This window comes from Leptonychotes weddellii, chromosome 4 (genome assembly GCF_054177405.1).
Source record: "Leptonychotes weddellii isolate Sample4059 chromosome 4, ASM5417740v2, whole genome shotgun sequence".
NCBI classification, from domain to species: Eukaryota; Metazoa; Chordata; class Mammalia; order Carnivora; family Phocidae; genus Leptonychotes; species Leptonychotes weddellii.
In genome coordinates, this window is record NC_138372.1 from 62,347,062 (window position 1) to 62,364,569 (window position 17,508).

Below are 17,508 nucleotides of genomic sequence, written 5' to 3' on the forward strand. Positions count from 1 at the left end.
GGTAAAAAAAAACTTCTAATAAAGGAATGATGGCAGAAAGAGAGAAAAAAAATCAATGAAATAGGAAAGTCCAAATGTATGTTCTTATCAAGTCTTATACTTGTCCAATAGTTACAGGCCTCTCTGAAAATATTTATATGTGTGGGTGGAGGCAAGTTGCCCATTAAATTGTAGGAAGTGTTATCAGATTCATCAGGACTTGGTTGTAAATTTGACTACACAGTTTTGGCTCATAAAGAAATAAGGAGGAAATATCTGATTAAAGTGTGCATTGCTGCTGAGGCAACTGAATGTTGCCATAGCAATTGAGATGAAATGTGCAAGAAGTGAGATAATTAAGTCTAACCCCTTTAGTAGTTTTGACAGTCAATGCACTGCCAATAGGAAAAGTTATCTACAGTATTAAGATAAAACACATTCCTCATGGAAAGTCTCCTTACTAGTATTTTGTTGTTCCCTTTCTAAATACATTGCTTTAGGTGTCTAATTTGAATGTTCTCTTTTAATAATCAAATACAGTTTTGACCTTGGTCTACAGCTGCCTAGAATTTCTGCTAGTTTATTGTATCATGGGAGCAGACATCTATAAAAAATATCCAATTTTTTTTCCCCTCAAATTCTTAAAAAAAGTATATTAAAGCCAAAGCTGTCAGATTTGAGCTTAGAATTCAATAATATCTAGAACGTGCTGCCCTCTTCAGGAGCTGGTGCTTAAAAATACTTTGCTTTTTTTTTTTTAGCAGTTTAGAAATTATAAATATGAATTATAATATCAAAAATTATATTGATAATTATTTGAGAATAAACACCACATCAGTGAAGTATTTCTAAGTTAAAGAATTTTTTTCCATTAAAATATTTCAATAAAAATCAATAAATACAAATTTTGAAATAAATTATTAATATTTATAATGAAGTATGAAAATAGTTTTCTTAAAAGAAACTACACTCATTGGCAGAATTCCTGAATCACTACAGAATTTCAGACTTCCATGTTTTCTACCCAAATGTTTCTTTGAGAATAAAAATACCTAAAAAATATGTCTTCAATGTCAAAATCTAAGTAGGACACACTTCAAATCTTAATTTTATTCTCTAGAAAAAAGTAAATTTTGTGAACCTCAATATTTGTCGTTTGAGGGGCGCCTGGCTGGCTAAGTCAGTAGAGTATGCAACTCCTCATCTCAGGGTCATGAGTTCAAGCCCCATGTTGGGCATAGAGCTTACTTAAAAATATATATTTGTCATTTGAAATTTTAGCTAGTTCTCATTTGTAGAAATATTATCTTTCTTGGAAATAATGATTCAGATTACATTAACATATGATAATTTTTATTCAAAATTACTTCATTCAAAAATAATCCTGAAGGGTCTGAAATATCATTATCCAAAAATTCAAGTAAAAACCCTTTTCTGAGTGTTATCCATTAAAATTTCATTAGCCATCATCCAGTTTTGGTAGAAGGGTTGAGGGAGATGAACTCATTGTGGTTAAGTTTTTAAATTAAATTAAGTTTTTGATATTTAAAAAATAAGTAAGTAAAGGAACGGAAAACGACCAATATGTAATAACATTTTTCAGGATATGAGAAAAGCATATTTTCTCACATCTGGACATGTTTCTTTCTTTTTTTTTTTAAAGATTTTATTTATTTATTTGACAGAGAGAGACACAGTGAGAGAGGGAACATAAGCAGGGGGCGTGGGAGAGGGAGAAGCACGCTTCCCATCGAGCAGGGAGCACAATGTAGAGCTGGATTCAGGGTTCAATCCCAGGATCCTGGGATCGTGACCTGAGCCGAAGGCAGATGCTTAACGACTAAGCCACCCAGGCGCCCCTGGACATGTTTCTTTATGTTAGAACTATTGACATTAAGAAAGGTTATTTTTTACTAATTATTAAATGTGAAAGTGTTAATTAAAAAATTTTAAAGAACACAATAAATTCAAGAGCAAATGCCTTTTTAAAATATAATTTTGTTCTAATTCTTATCATGTGATGCAATTAAAATCTTGTTTTGAATCAACAGAAAACAATAGGAATATAAATAATGCTTTATTATCATTTATTTAGTGTGAAAAAGTAGGAGCGTGGACTCCTAATTTTGTTTCTCAGTTCCTACATCAGATTTCCAGTTCAAGATTCCCAACAGGAAACTAATTTACATCTTAAAAAAATGGTCATTAATGTTGACTTCAAGAAAGTAGAGTGACCCTCAGTTTTCCCTTAAAAAGTTTTAGGCATGGCTGTCCCATCTGTATCATTGAAAGATTCAACTGAGCGAAAGGGGACAAGAATAAACAGTTCATTGACAATATTCTCTTAATCCTATAATATTTGTTTGGGGAAAATAAAATGTTTTATTTCTGACTTTGAAACTACTTATCACAACAATTGTTTAATCTTAAAGTAGCTCTGTCCAAAGGCATGCAATATGTGTTCAATAATTCTTAGAACATTGATTCATGTTTTCTGCAATAGATTTATTTCATTTTTGTTTTGCTGCTGATGCATTACATTTGGCGGTTAGAACCCCTGTGGATGGAGGTATAATAAATAATAATATTTTCTTTGCTTTCCAGGGTATTTATGGCATAATGATAAATTTCATTTTTCCCAGAATGGTAAGTAAAGAGCTCTTTCTATATATGATAGTACTCAACACAAACAAGAAAAAGTGAATTGTTATAATAAAAGTGGAGTGGCATTTGCTAAATATATTGAATGATCTGATAATTATAAGGTAGCTTATACTCTTGAAATAAATGGATGCTGCATTCAAATTCTATAAGTCCAAAATTCTCACCATATATGCTCCAGGCTCTTCAGAGGGAATATAAAGTTTCTGTTTTCTTTGTTGTATTGCATTTGAACAGAGTGTAGTCAACATTTTGTTTTCTGGGGTAATTTATTTTAAAATATACACAGATATAGAAATAAATGTGGTTTATATTCTATGAGCATAAAGAAAAAGCATATCTGTGATACATATTGAGAGTGGGTGAGTAAGAGTCCTTTGGAATTTTTACTGTTACATAAAAACTGATTGTAATTTATGTTTGACCGGGGCTTTGCAGCATCTGTGAATTTAAAAATGTTTGTTTTTTAAGAGCATATATCATGACTTCTCCTAGGCAAGCTAGATCCTGTATGATTTTGTTTAAACACATAGTTTTCTTGCCTTTATGTTTTTATGATGCAAAAAAGGTAATATTTAGTTTTAGTCTTAATCATAACCTCTTTACAATTCAAATAACAATAAAAATTAATTTTATTGAATGGGAAAGGTCAATGTAAAATGATATTTCTCAGCAAGTTATTACTGTCTCCTATGAAGTTTTTTTTCCCCTCAGTGGTCTTCGATATTTCCTATAAAAAGAAGGAATTTCTCACTGTAGGAAAAAATCTCTTTGAAATAAACCAATCATCAAAAAGTGTTATTAAGTGAAAAAGCACAATCCAGAAAACATACATTATATGTTGTGTACATGTGTGCGTGTGTATCCAGTGGAGAGAGAATTGAGAGCAAACTGGTGGTAAGCCTAGAAAAAGTTTTACAAAAGATGCACAAAACAGTGGGAATATGGGTGGTTTAATAGTCTTCACTCCATCTTCATTTCCAATAATAAATATGTATTATGGGGTGCCTGGGTGGCTCAGTCGGTTAAGCATCTGCCTTTGGCTCAGGTCATGATCCCTGGCTCCTGGGATCAAGCCCCGTGTCAGGCTCCTTGCACAGTGGAGAGCCTGCTTCTCCCTCTCCCTCTACCCTTCTCCTTGCCCCCTGCTTGTGCTCTCGCTCACTCACTCTCGCTCTATCTCAAATAATTAAAATCTTTAAAAATATATCTATTATTTTTATAATCAGAATGAAAATATTATTTGAATAGGCTACTCAAAACTGTATATTTATTATTAATGAAATATAGATATATATAATAGAGGAAATACCTCTTGTGCCAATTGCATAATCAAAATGATCTTATACAATTTAAAAAAAGCAAAAACAAAAACAAAAAAACCCACCTAATCACAGAAGGAGCCAAAAATATAAATTGAAGATTACTTGGATTAAAAAAAAAAAAAAGACAATGAAGGATTTTAAATGAGGTCTAGTCTATCACTTTTATTAATTTTACTACAATACAAAAGTACTCCTAGAATTCAGGCAAATGTGCATGAAAAAAATAAACATTTTTGATATTTTAGGAACTTTTTTAGAAGAAAATGTCTAGGGGCACCTGGCTGACTCAGTCAGTAGAACATGTGACTCTGAATCTCCCGGTTGTAAATTTGAGTCCCATGTTGGGGGTAGAGATTACTTGAAAATAAAATCTCTTAGAGATAAATAAATAAATAAATAAATAGATATTTTTTAAAAAGGAGAAAAGGTCTAGCTAGGGAAAGGCTAAAACATGAACATAAAACTTTTAAAATAACTCAGACTTTAAGTCAGTAAATCAAACTACTCAATAATAACAAAAACTTTGATCTAAAATCTGTGTAATTTACTCATCTACAACCAAATAGTCATCTTTGCAAGTTTAATGTGTAGAATTATTTTAAGGTACAAGATTGAAAGAAAGTATAATAGACAACTAGGCAATTTTAAGGAACTTTTAGCACAAGATACCTTAAAGATAAAGATATCTTTAGTATATTTAGATATAACATCTTTAGTTGTATCTTTAGTACAACTGACATATCATGACATTTTAGAAAAAAAATAAAATTAACTTTCCATCCATAAGCTAGATTGGGTCAACATAACAAATTATTGGATAACTAAAACATCTGCTCATTCCCATTATTTCTTTCTGATCTGTAACTGCAAATTTAAGCAAGCCACTCATTTTCTGTATTACATGAACTGAATTGAAATGTAAATATATATTTTGTTTGACATGTATCTATTCAAACTAGCTTTAAAATAAAATAAATCTTCAGCATTAACAAGTTTTTCTAGTAGATTAGAGATAAATGCCAACTATTTAAATAAAGCAAATTTCTCAGTGTAATTAATCTGCACTTCAACAAAATAGATCTTTCCTCTCATTCCCAATTCTGACTTAATGAACAAAGATTGAATGCATATTTCTGTGAATAGTCACAGCATCTAGTCTTCAATGAATAATAAAATATATTTTATTTCTGAGAACATTAATAAAAATTTGTTACTTTATTTCATTAATGACAAAAATTTCATATTGGAGTTAACTATAGCCAATAGTCATTTTGCCATTTATCTTTTAAAATTCCACAACAGTTTCCAATATATCAGATGTCAATTTTTAGATCAGATGTAGTAATAGTAAAGAATTGTTAATTGGCCAACAGGTTGATTAGTTTTAAGATATTGAAAAAAGCAAAGATTAAAAACAGTTCTCTCCTTTTCCTTCAATTAAAATTGCATGCAATTATTCTTGTAGATTATAGATCTCTTTTGGGATTTCCGGTTTCATATAACTTTTTGGTTCATTTCACAGGAATAATATTCATCTTAATTAGCAAAAAACAGTTGATGGGCTTTTTATAAGAGGGAGTTCACTCCATGCACTGATTACTGCCACTAGATTATTCTGTTTAAAAATAATAATAATAGGGCGCCTGGGTGGCTCAGTTGGTTAAGCGACTGCCTTCGGCTCAGGTCATGATCCTGGAGTCCCAGGATCGAGTCCCACATCGGGCTCCCTGCTCGGCAGGGAGTCTGCTTCTCCCTCTGACCCTCCCCCCTCTCATGTGCTCTCTCTCTCATTCTCTCTCTCTGAAATAAATAAATAAAATCTTTAAAAAAAATTAAAAAAAAAAAAAATAATAATAATAAAGCAGCTCGGTTTTTAGAGCAGTTAAATATGTTATCTGTTAATAGCCATTGTCTTTGAAGACAGGATGTCTTTCTTTTTTTTTTTTTTTTAAGATTTTATTTATTTTTCAACAGAGAGAGAGACAGGAGAGAGGGAACACAAGCAGGGAGAGTGGGAGAGGGAGAAGCAGGCTTCCCGCCAAGCAGGGAGCCCGATGCAGGGCTTGATCCCAGGACCCTGGGATCATGACCTGAGCCGAAGGCAGATGTTTAATGACGAAGCCACCCAGGCAGCCCAGATTTTGCTTATTTTGAGAGAGAGAGAGAGGGAGAGCAGGAGTGGTGGGGAGAAGCAGAGGGAGAAGCAGACTCCCCACTGAGCAGGGAGCCCGATGTGGGGCTCAATCCCAGGACCCCAAGACCCCGGGATCACGACCAGGTGCCCCAATTATTTCTATTTTAAAGTGATGGTTTCTAACATTTGTTTCTGATACATGGAAACACAAATTTTTGTATTTTTATTTTATCCAGAAAACCTTCTGATCTTTCTAATTAATTCTCATAATTTATCTGTATTTTCTCTTATATTTCCTATGAAAATAATGATTTCTTCTGTGAGTAATTTCATTTTTATTTCTTCTAGTTCTTATACCATTTCATTTTTGTATACTCCACCAAGTCGACATCTTGCCCAGTATTGTACAGAAATGGTGATAGTAGACAACTTTGTTTTTTCCTGATTTTTAAAAAAAATACTATGAAAATTTCACCATTAAATTGTAGGGGTTTTGTAGATATCCTCTATCAAGTTAAGATATTTTCCTTTTTTTTTTATCTTTGATGGATATGAAATTTTACCATTTTTTTTCTACAGTAATTTAGAGGACAACATAATTTTTCTCACAAATGTTTGTTGAACACTGAAGTATTTCTTACCTTAAGGACATTTACTGAATGGGGTGAGCAAGAATTTTACTTTTCATGTTCTTGCTCGTACTAGAAAAAGTGACAAAGCCCAAGGCTTAGTGCTAGGATTCAAAATGGATATATCCTCATCATTAATCTGGTCTACAAATAAATCCATCCTATAGAGGACTGCAAGAAAAATTTTAAGTCTTACATGCATAACTAAAGAGAAAAAAAATTCTCCTCTGAAAATTCTTAATCATAATCCAGCCTTACTTTATTTCTAGCAAAAATTCACATAATCTCAGTGGTCTAAAGACTCAAGATAAGAATTTAAGCTGGTCCCTAGTTGTGCCTTTTGGGCTCAGTAAAATCAAAAGAAAATCCACTCTAGAGAGCCCTTTATTCCATCCCTCCGAGAATTTTAACAGATAAAATTCCATTAGTATAAGCCCACAGTCAGAAATCACAAACACACTATTAAAAAAACAGAGGGGGCAAATAATCAAGAATCAGGTGAAAAAAGATAAAAAGCAGAATCAGACCCACAAAGGCTTCAAATATTGGAATTACCATTTTCATTCTTTTCTGTCTTTTTTATTCTCCCCTTCATTGATGCACATAAAACTAAATTCAAAAATATTTTTTGGATTTAATTTCCTCATGAATAACATAAACTTTCCTTTCTATAATGTTATAAATTAGTAATATAGTCAAGTTTAACTTGCAAGCTAAACCTGGTTATATTGAAATGGAATTTGATCACATTTATTTACCAAGCTATAAGAACTTTGGGAAACAAAAAGAGTAGAAATAAGAATATGTACCTTTCTGTTCAGCTTAAACAAACCAATAAGATGGTAAATACTGTATTAGAATAAAAATACCAAAATATATATTGATGGTTATTACAAAAAATCTATTTTTCAAACTTTTTTTGTAGACAGATTCCATTTAGCTAAATACTCAATATAATAAGCATATTCTAAATTTTTAGAATATCCTTTATTTGTGTAGCATGTTATTTTCACCCAAAATCTCAAGGACTTCCAAATATTTTTAAATTTGTGTTTTGAAAATTTCTAGAAAGGAATTTATTCTCACTTGACCTTGAAATCCTGATTGTTCTTATGGTACCCACTGGCCAAAACTGAGCCAATCATAATCTGCCCTTGTAATTTTTTAAACTGGAATTATGGAGCCGATTTGTAGGCAAAGGGAGAATACATGGGTTTATGGATCCCAAGGAAGGCTGATTTTGAGACTGAATTCCAGTTATTAAACTTTCTAGGGATCCATGAACCAGTAAATTGCTTTGCTGAAGCTTATTTGAGTTATTTCTGTAACTTGCAAACAAAATGGTCCTGATAACTACACTTATATAAAGAAAATTAAATTCTGAGATGGTTTCACTGCATGCTGATAATCATAGAAGGCAATAGATGAATAATACCTTTTCCACCACAAGGGAGGGGAATTGGGAAGAGTCCTGGGTGAGTTCTTTTGAAGCCCTGCCTCGACCAGAATGTACTTCCCTCTGATTTATTCTTGAGGCAGGTCAAAGTTAAAAGGATTACCTAAGATTATTCCTTATGATAAGGTTTAAGATCCCTATTATTTTGACAATTAAAACTTCTGGTATCTAGGGGTGCCTGGGTGGCTCAGTTGGTTGAGTGGCTGCCTTCGGCTTGGGTCATGATCCCAGAGTCCTGGGATCGAGCCCCGCATCGGGCTCCCTGCTCAGTGGAGAGCCTGCTTCTCCCTCTCCCTCTGCCTGCCTCTCTGCCTACTTGTGCTCTCTCTCTCTCTGTCAAATAAATAGGTAAAATTTTTTTTAAAAAAAGGTTTATTTAAAAAAAAAAAAAAAAAACTTCTGGTATCTAGAGGGATTCTATCATGTAGCCCCTCCTAGGTGTATTATTTTCCAGTTTTCTATTTGAGATTTTTACATGGCCTGAAGAGAAAGGGACTGAAATTTAAGGGAAGAATGTAATATTTATTGAGCATTTGATGTTATATTAAGGACCTGGTTGGTCCATTTTAATTCCTTTCCTAGTTGGGTGTTATGAGCTGAATTGGACCTCCCCCCCATTCATGTATTAAAATCCAAAACTCTAGAGATGTCTGGTGAACTCTGTCAGTGGAATATGTGACTCTTGATCTTGGGGTCATGAGTTCAAGCCCCACGGTGGGAATAGAGATTACTTTAAAAAAAAAAATTCCAAAATTCCAGTACCTCAGAATATGGCTGTATTTGCAGAGAGAACCTTTAAAGAGGTTATTGAGATTACCTGAGGTCATATGGATGAGCCCTAATCCAATATAAGGGCTCCATATAAGAAGAGATTAAGACACAGACACACACAGAGGAAGAACATGTGAAGACCCAGGGAGAGGACCACCATCTACAAGCCAGGGAGAGAGTTCTCAGAAGAAATGACCCTGTCTGACAAATCTACTCATAAAATGTGTTGCAAAAATGTCTGCTCTACTCTCTGTGCCCACTGTTATTGCCTTAGTTTAGGCTTTGTTTTTCTTACTTGAAATATTCTAGCAGCCATCAGCTTCTCATCATTCTAATTTAAACATTCATAGTCATGCTGGCAAACCCACTTATTATTGAGAACAAGTTCTGCTCTGTAGTCTCTTCTTATCCCTAGGGTAAAGCCCATGGTTCCTGAACCTGGCTGTGCATCAGAATTTTGGGTGGCATTCTTTTAATTATAGATTTTCAGGCCCCAGACAATTTCTATTGATTCAGAATCTATGGGCATGTGGTCTATAAAATGGTATTTTTAATATGTTCCTAAATTGATCTTATGAATAATGGAATCTGTTACATTTATTTGCCCATCTTTTTATTAATGATCATATGACAGCTTCCCCCAAACTTCTGACCTCAGCCTTTTGAAAATATATTTCTTACTATACCTTCCATGATCACAGTGTTTCTTGAATAGTAAATGTAATTACACCTTTTTGAAGTAAACTGGTGATTCCTTTATATTAACAATTCAATTTCAGATATTTTCTTGTTAAAGGTCTATACTTATTGTAGGTTACAATATGTCTGTCTTCTGAGAAGCTACAAAAAAAAGTCATAAAGGTATTTTAATATGTAGAATAGTAAAAATAAATGAAGCCTATCTAGTTTGTTCACTGTAAAACCCTTCACTACTGCAACTATATGAAAGGACTTGCAGAAACATTTACTTCTCTTGTAGTTAGTTATTCTGTGGCCTGGCCCTATTCATAGTGATACAAATTGTGTGGTAGGAGGACCACAAGTGAATGTGGGTTTAGAGCTCACCTTTGAAAAGGAAGTAAGATCTCAAACTCTAATGTTGTCCTCCATATCATAAGCTCGATTTACGCACTTATCATTTCGCAAAAATTGACAACTTTATACCCCGAAAAGAAAAATCATACTGCTTTTCTTACCTTAAATTAAAAAAAAACCAAAAAACAGTTTCAAGGCTGAAGCAGTGGGTCTTTGCAATTACCCATAGATAGCATGACTTTTAAAAAGAAAGATAACAAATAATGGCAATACTTAAAAGTAAACTCTGCAATAGTCTAAACTTGAAGTCGAAAGCACTTTTTCTGACCATAATTAGATAACAAAAGAAAAACTTGCTGAATATATCTGCCAAACCATTAATTCATGTGTTTTGTGTTTTTTTTATATCAAGCATTTATGATATCAAGCATTATATAATATAGAAATATCAAAACAGACATTGATTCTTGATTTTGCAGAACTTTCAGTTTAGTTAATGGAAGTCCTGGTTTAAAAAAAAAAAAAAAATGAGGGCGCCTGGGTGGCTCAGTCATTAGGCGTCTGCCTTCAGCTCAGGTCATGATCCCAGGGTCCTGGGATCGAGCCCCACATCGGGCTCCCTACTCCACGGGAAGCCTGCTTCTCCCTCTCCCTCTGCTGCTCCCCCTGCTTGTGCTCTCTCTCTCTGTGTCTCTCTGTCAAATAAATAAATAAAATCTTTAAGAAATAATAATAATAAATGGTATTCTTACAGGAGTCTGGAATGGAGGCAGAGAGGGAGAGTGTGTATGAGTAGAGGTCATGCCCAAATGACACTTCCTGGAGGGACCACTTATTCTGTACTCAGATGCCAACAGCCAGGAGTACTTTAGAACTTGAGTAAACAAATGAGCATGCCCTCTTTCGGTACAGTCTTTGCTATCTGCACACACTTGTAAAAAGGCTGGTACAAAAACTATATATTATCCATGGTCTACTTTTCCTGTTCTAAATGTGTACATTCATGTATTCATTGCACAAATATTTTATTACAAGTACCCACGAAATAAGGCTTCTTAAGCTGACTGAAAGGCCTCAGTATGAAGTGACATATTCACAACTACCTAGTCCTTGGCTTATTTTTTCCTGGCTCATATTTCTAAGATGGTTGATCCTTCAGATTATAATCTTAACCACATAGAACAATAAAACTGTAGTGTTTCTAGACTTGGGTTAGCATCTCCAGAAGCAGAAAGTTCACTATTTCTACAATCAAGATACTGCATCTTTGAAAAAATCTGACTATAAGTGGTTCTGTTTTTAAACTGAATTGTGCCTCATTATACCTTGCAGCATCTTAATTCAGCATCTTGGGACATTCAGAATAAAGCTAATCTCACTTTCACATAATAATGTCTTTAATTCAAAAAATATAGGTGAGACTTTCATGAAATTAGGATAGGGTTAGTCAAGAGAACTTGGAAATTAAAAGAAGTGGATAAAAGAAAGAACTAGCCATATTCTCATTACCCAAGACACCCACATTTAAAATGTTGATGTTCCATTTCCAAGCTTTATACTGTAAATAGTTTGGATTCTCTCTCATTTTGCATAATTTTATCAACACATATGTAAACACACACACACACACAATATGTAATTGAGTTTCCATGTAGTGGGGGGAAATTTGCCGTAGAGGATAAATGGGCAGGCACTGGAGAAAGACAAACCTGGGTTCAAGGTCAAGCATTATCTTGCTAGATTTTATAACCTCAGATGTGTTACTTAATCTCTCTCAGTCTCAATTTTCTAATCCATAACTAGAACCTACTTCTTGAGGTTGTGGCTAGCATTAATTAACATAGAATGTTTAGCACAGTACCTAGCAAATAGTAAATGGTGAATAATGATTAAAATTATTATATTTATGTTTATACTATTCTAATAAAGCTATCAAATATAATAACTTTCAGGCCAGAAGTTCCTCAATTCTTTTAACCTTTTCTCATGTGAGATGGTTTTAAGTTCCCTTACCATGCAGGCTGCTAAATTCCAGAAGTTTTGTAACTTTTCCATTTGTATCTTCCTTAAAATGTTGCTCTGAGATCTGATTTTGGTAATCTGAAGAGCTTAAAAGACAATCAGATTATATCCTCCATTATTCTACGCATATCCTAAATTTATTAATGCAGTCAAAATTATTTCTTCTTCATCTTCTTCTTTTTCTTTCTCTCCTCCTCCTCTTCCTCCACCTCCTCCTCCTTGTACTTCTTCTGTAATCATATTATCCCATTGATTCACTGCCAAGTAAAGCTCTTCTTTTTTTTTCATAATGCTGTTAGTAAATCTCATATCCCTCAAATTGAATTTAGGCAGTTGGTGTTTTGTCCCAAGGCAGGACCTCACAATTATTCCAACCAAATTATATATTGTTAGATTTAGCCCATTTTTTAGTTGTTAAGAACTTTTAGATCCTGATCTTGTAATCTAATGTATCTACTACTCACTTTTCCTATCTCATGTAACCAATTTTTGACAAGTATGCCTTCTTACAGATTTATCTCAGTCATTGATAAATATGTTTACATCAGACAAAGCCAAGGCCAAGACTTGTGGTATACCACTTGAAAAACCTTCCTCCAGGCTAACACAGATTCCTTAAAATTGCCATTGGGTGCAATCATTCAGCCAGTTATGAAAATACATAATAGTACTATTCCTAAACCTATATTTCTCCATCTGGTCCACAAGGATGTAAAGAAAACCTTATTAAATGACTTGCTAGAATCCAGATGTCTATTTCTATTGCCCTAATATACTGGTTTATCAATTTTATAGAAAATAATATATAAGATTGGGCTGAATAACTTATTCTTGTTGAATTTATACTTTCTCCTAATAGCCACTTAAAAAAATGCTCACAAAATTGTCTTTTGTGATTGTGATTTGTAATTGTCTTTTATAAATATAATCTAGGCTATTCTCTCCCAAGCAACATTAGTTTCATAGATTTGAAGTTTGCAGACTCTGCCATTTTTTTAACATAGAATATTCTTCTCTTATCCCCTTCATTCCGTTTCTCAAAGGTAACCAGGTAACCACTCCATAATCTCACTTAGAAGGTCTCTGGTAATAATTCGGAGGGGTCCAGAAACATATTGGTACCTAGACCAGTCAGGTTCTCCTAGCATATCATATAGGTGAAGTGCTCAAACCATGGACTTAACCCTTGGCTCAAATCCTAGCTCTACACCTGTCTAGTTGTATCATCTGGGACATTATCAATCTGATAATGATGCATACTTTGTAGTGAGGATGATTAAATGAAAAAATGCAAATAAATACATAGGTGTATGACACCTACTGGGTCCTCAATAAATGTTATTTACATTAGAATCACTTTAGCTATTTTGTCTTTCAATTTTTGGCCAATGTGTAATGGTCTTTACTTCATTCATTCAACAAATATTTATTGAGTGGTACTTGGTACATACAAGGCACTCAAGATACTGTACTGAACAAACCAAAACTCCTTGCACTCAGATAGCTTACATTCTAGTACAGGAGAAGAAAAACACCGAAGTATGTGAAATAATGGCAGTCAGTGATTGGAAGAATAAAAAGCTTAAGAATCAGAGGATGTCAGAATTATTTTATAAAGGGTGGTCAGGGTCCACTCTGAAGAGATGGCATGTAAGCGGAGATACGAATGAACCAACAGGGAAGAAACATAGAGAAGTAAAGATGCTTTCCTTTCCTTTTCATGAATAAATGTTATGTCTTCAACTGAAAAAAAAAAATGAGCCTATTCCTGTATTGATCTTCTTCCTCATTTCATGCTAAGGAAATAATTTTTGTTTTCTTTGGCATCTTTCACAAGCCCCAGCTCTTTTTGTGCTTTAGTCTCACTGATGTTATTTTTATAGATCTATGTTACCTTCCCAAATTTGTGCTTGATTATGTGCCCCCTTTTACCATCTTTTGCACATACTCTTTTAAATTCAGAGCCTGTCAGTTGGTCCCTGCGATGCACACTGGTTACTTTAGTTTCCTCCCCATTTTCTTGCTCATTAGAATCATTTGTGTTTGCATAGGCAGAACACTGCTTAAATCAAACTCTGAGAGTGCATGGTTGCTTTTCTCCAAGGTTCCCATCATTTCCATCTTACCTACTGATTTCTGTCAGAATTGGGTTCAGAGTAGGAGTTCCCCTTACTGCTTACTTTGCTGTCTGGGAAATGAAATTATCAGCAAGGTCGGTCAAGAAATTGTCAGTGTTTTGCTTTCTGAGGAATAAAAGTTTCTGCAGATACTTTGAGACTGAAATCCCAAACACTAAGATATGTTGCTGCCCTGATAATTTTGTGGTCTGCACTAGAAAAACATCCTTCTGTACAGGAAGTCTGTGGTGCAGTCACATAGTGCTATCACTTCTTGTGGCTCTTATTTATATTCATCTAGATTTTTCTCCAGTGTTTCCCCACCCACAGGTTCTTGACTTATCATGTGGGTTCACAGCTTTTAACCAGTCAGGACTATTCACCTATATTTTCAATAGTTTGGTCTAATTATAATTAAACATAAATTAGATTAGAAGTTAAATTGTTACATGACCAAATTCAGTGCCTAGGAAACCAGGAAGTTTCCCTACAGCTTAATATTAACAAGCAGCATGAAATCATAGAAGGCTTTGGAATAGAAGGTAGATTCTATTCTTGACCAAGCCATATAGTATCTTGCAGAAGTCAGAACTGAAAGGCCCTTAACTGAAGGATGAAAGATCTGGACTCTGCTTTTACTGAGGAGCAAACTGTCACCCACCATGGTTAGTTGACTTGTCCACAGTCTCACTACTAGTTAGAGATAGTGATTGCAAGATAAGGTGTTTTTCCCTTAGGCCAGTAAATTTCACCCCACCAGGTTACCTTCCATGAATAGCCCAGAGACTTACTTCCCTCAGTGAAAGCCAAATAACGCCTGCCCTTCCTACCTCACAGAGTTGTTATGAGAGGGAAGGAGCTAATAGGTGTGTAAAGACAGTGGCTGTGTAAAGTGGTATTATTATGATAATGATTTTAATGATTTAATCTGTTGGTTTCTGTGGGCTTTCCCCCCCTTCTTGTTTAAGAGATTTGCATTTTAAATTTAAATCTGTGGTAAAATGTGCTTACTTTGTTAAAGATTTACCACAAATTGCAGGCTGCATCCTACAGAAGAGTCTCTGGGTTTTGGCATCCCTGGGACCAGGATGATAATCCTTATTCTGACACTCAGGGGATGCATGACAATACATCATCTCCTTAACTTCTCTGATTTTGGTTTTCTCATCTGTTAAAGAGCTAAACATTCCCATCTCTTACAGTTGTGAGAACTGATACGGAAAGTCTCAATATTGGTGGTTGTTTTAATTTGTTTGTTTGTTAATTTATTTTTCCTGTATTTTTCTCCTCCCTCAGGCTATGAGCTTCTTGACGGCAGACCGTATTTATTTATCTTTGCACTCCTAGAGTCTGGCAGTCAATAGTTACACAGTATGTTTGTTGAATAAATTATTTACCAAGGTGAACAAGAGTGAGTCTGAGAGAGGCAGCATTTTGGAAATCATTGTTTTTCCAACTTGATCTTAAGAGCACTAAGTTTCAAAGTAGAGAAGGTGGCGCTGAGCGTGAACTCTTAGCCTTCATCTTGCTTTAATCAGAGCATACATTAATTGTTTATTAACTGATTGGGTTGCTATGTAAGATTGTTTTTAGAGAAAAATGTTTTTCAGCTAAAAGAAAGTTGAAACAAGATGTGCACGTTTTAGAGTCCCAAAGACACATCTAATATTTACCTTACTATTAGCACCTTAGACAAAGTAACCTTCCTTTGTCACACTTTCCTCATTTATCATAGAATTACAGCATTTCAGGTTGGTTATAGATGGGCAGGAAGATAGCACACGTACACCTGCCATTTCCCAATAGTTAGCCAAAAATACGAAAGTGGATTCCACCTACATCCAGGTGGCCATTTGTATCAGAAGCAGGTGCATGCAGACACAGTACACCTTGGCTTCGCTCTTCTCTTCCTCTGGTTCCCTATGGGCCACACAGCTGCCAGAAACACTACTTCCAAGGTTGAAAAACACAATTTTTTAAACTCAAACTTATTATTTTAGAAGAATTTATACCCTAGGCACATCCATGTAAGAAAATGCTTACTGATAGTGGGCTCTCCCAGTTCTAGAGCCAAACTAGCACACGCAAGAAAACCTCCTCTGGGCATGATGGGGACGAGCAGGCAAAGTCAGGGTCAGGGGTCCCTGAATAGTATCTCTGCCTCCAGCCTCCAGGGTTCCTGTCTCCCAGGAGGTTTATTTTGAAGATTAAATAGAGTAAGGATAACACTAAAATATTTAGCAATGTGTAAATGGTTGAGCTTGGGCACTAATAGATCAGAATAGATGCTGGTCATAAACTACCAGCAAGCCTTGCTGGAGCTTGCCAGCTGAATGCCAGCCTTAAAATAAAATAACATTAAAACGTCCTCATGATATCTGACACATAGAGATGGTGTCTGATTAATGTTAATCTCCTACCCTGCTTCACAACTTCCTTTTGAACAAAATCCAGTAAAAGCAAAATAGCAACTCCAAGAAGACATAGCCTCAAACAACCAGACAAGTCAAGTTTATTATTTTAGGAATACGGTATATTAATGGAGATCATGTCTCTCCATACCAATAATACCAAAACTCACTCTGTGCTCTACAGTAAAATGGATATACTTTAAAAATATATTAATTGTAAACCATTCCCTGAGTTAGAACCCTGCTGTTAACTAGTACTATATCTTAGTTATACCCAGTGGAGCCATTGTCTCTCTCTCCTCCAAGTTTATCATTTCCCTACAAGGAAGGGTTAATTCATTAAATTTAGTTAGATTCTGTAGTTGCTTTAAAACAATGTTTCCCAGGGGTTGGCAGTGGAAATGGGGAACATGCCACCAAAACCATCTTGGGCTCTTTCTCCTCACTCCCCAAAGTCCTTCCAGAGATTTTGATGCCTTCCTTTCTATTATGAATCTTCCAGAATGACTATTTATTCAGAGTTTGCTAGAGCAGATAGTCAGTCCCTAAGACTTGCATTTGGCAGACTCAAAGTCAGGGTGGATGGGGATGCTTTATAAAGAAAAAAGGGGAAGGCTTCTAGTAAGCACTGATTGGAGGCTGCTGGTATGGGGAAGCTAGAAGTGGGTTCACTAGAAGTGAGTCTTGTGTGATGGTTTGGGAAGCACATTTGTCTTTTTCTGGTTGTCTTGAGTTAGAAGGAGGATCAAAAAACAGGGAAGTTGGTAGTCGCTGATCTAGTTTGACCATTCTGTGTTGATTGCTGCGGAGCTTGTGGGTCAGAGTTCTACTGTCATATTTGGTTTGCCTATTGTCTATTTGTGTATTCAGTCTCTCAGACAACATGAACATATATGTGGAAAATCAGGAGGAATCTATTAAAGAGCTCTAGAAATAATGAGCGTAGCAAGGTCTCATGCTATAAGGTC

The 17,508-nt window shown here is 34.8% G+C and overlaps 1 protein-coding gene across 1 annotated transcript in view; it reads left to right on the plus strand.

Annotated features, from left to right (window-relative positions):
- Positions 1–17,508, plus strand: part of ADGRL2 (adhesion G protein-coupled receptor L2) — a 274,450-nt gene that overhangs the window by 50,708 nt on the left and 206,234 nt on the right. Inside the window, exon 2 of the mRNA XM_081818660.1 lies at positions 2,584–2,625. The gene's annotated coding sequence lies outside the window, so the exon portion shown is untranslated. The remainder of the gene's footprint in view (positions 1–2,583; positions 2,626–17,508) is intronic.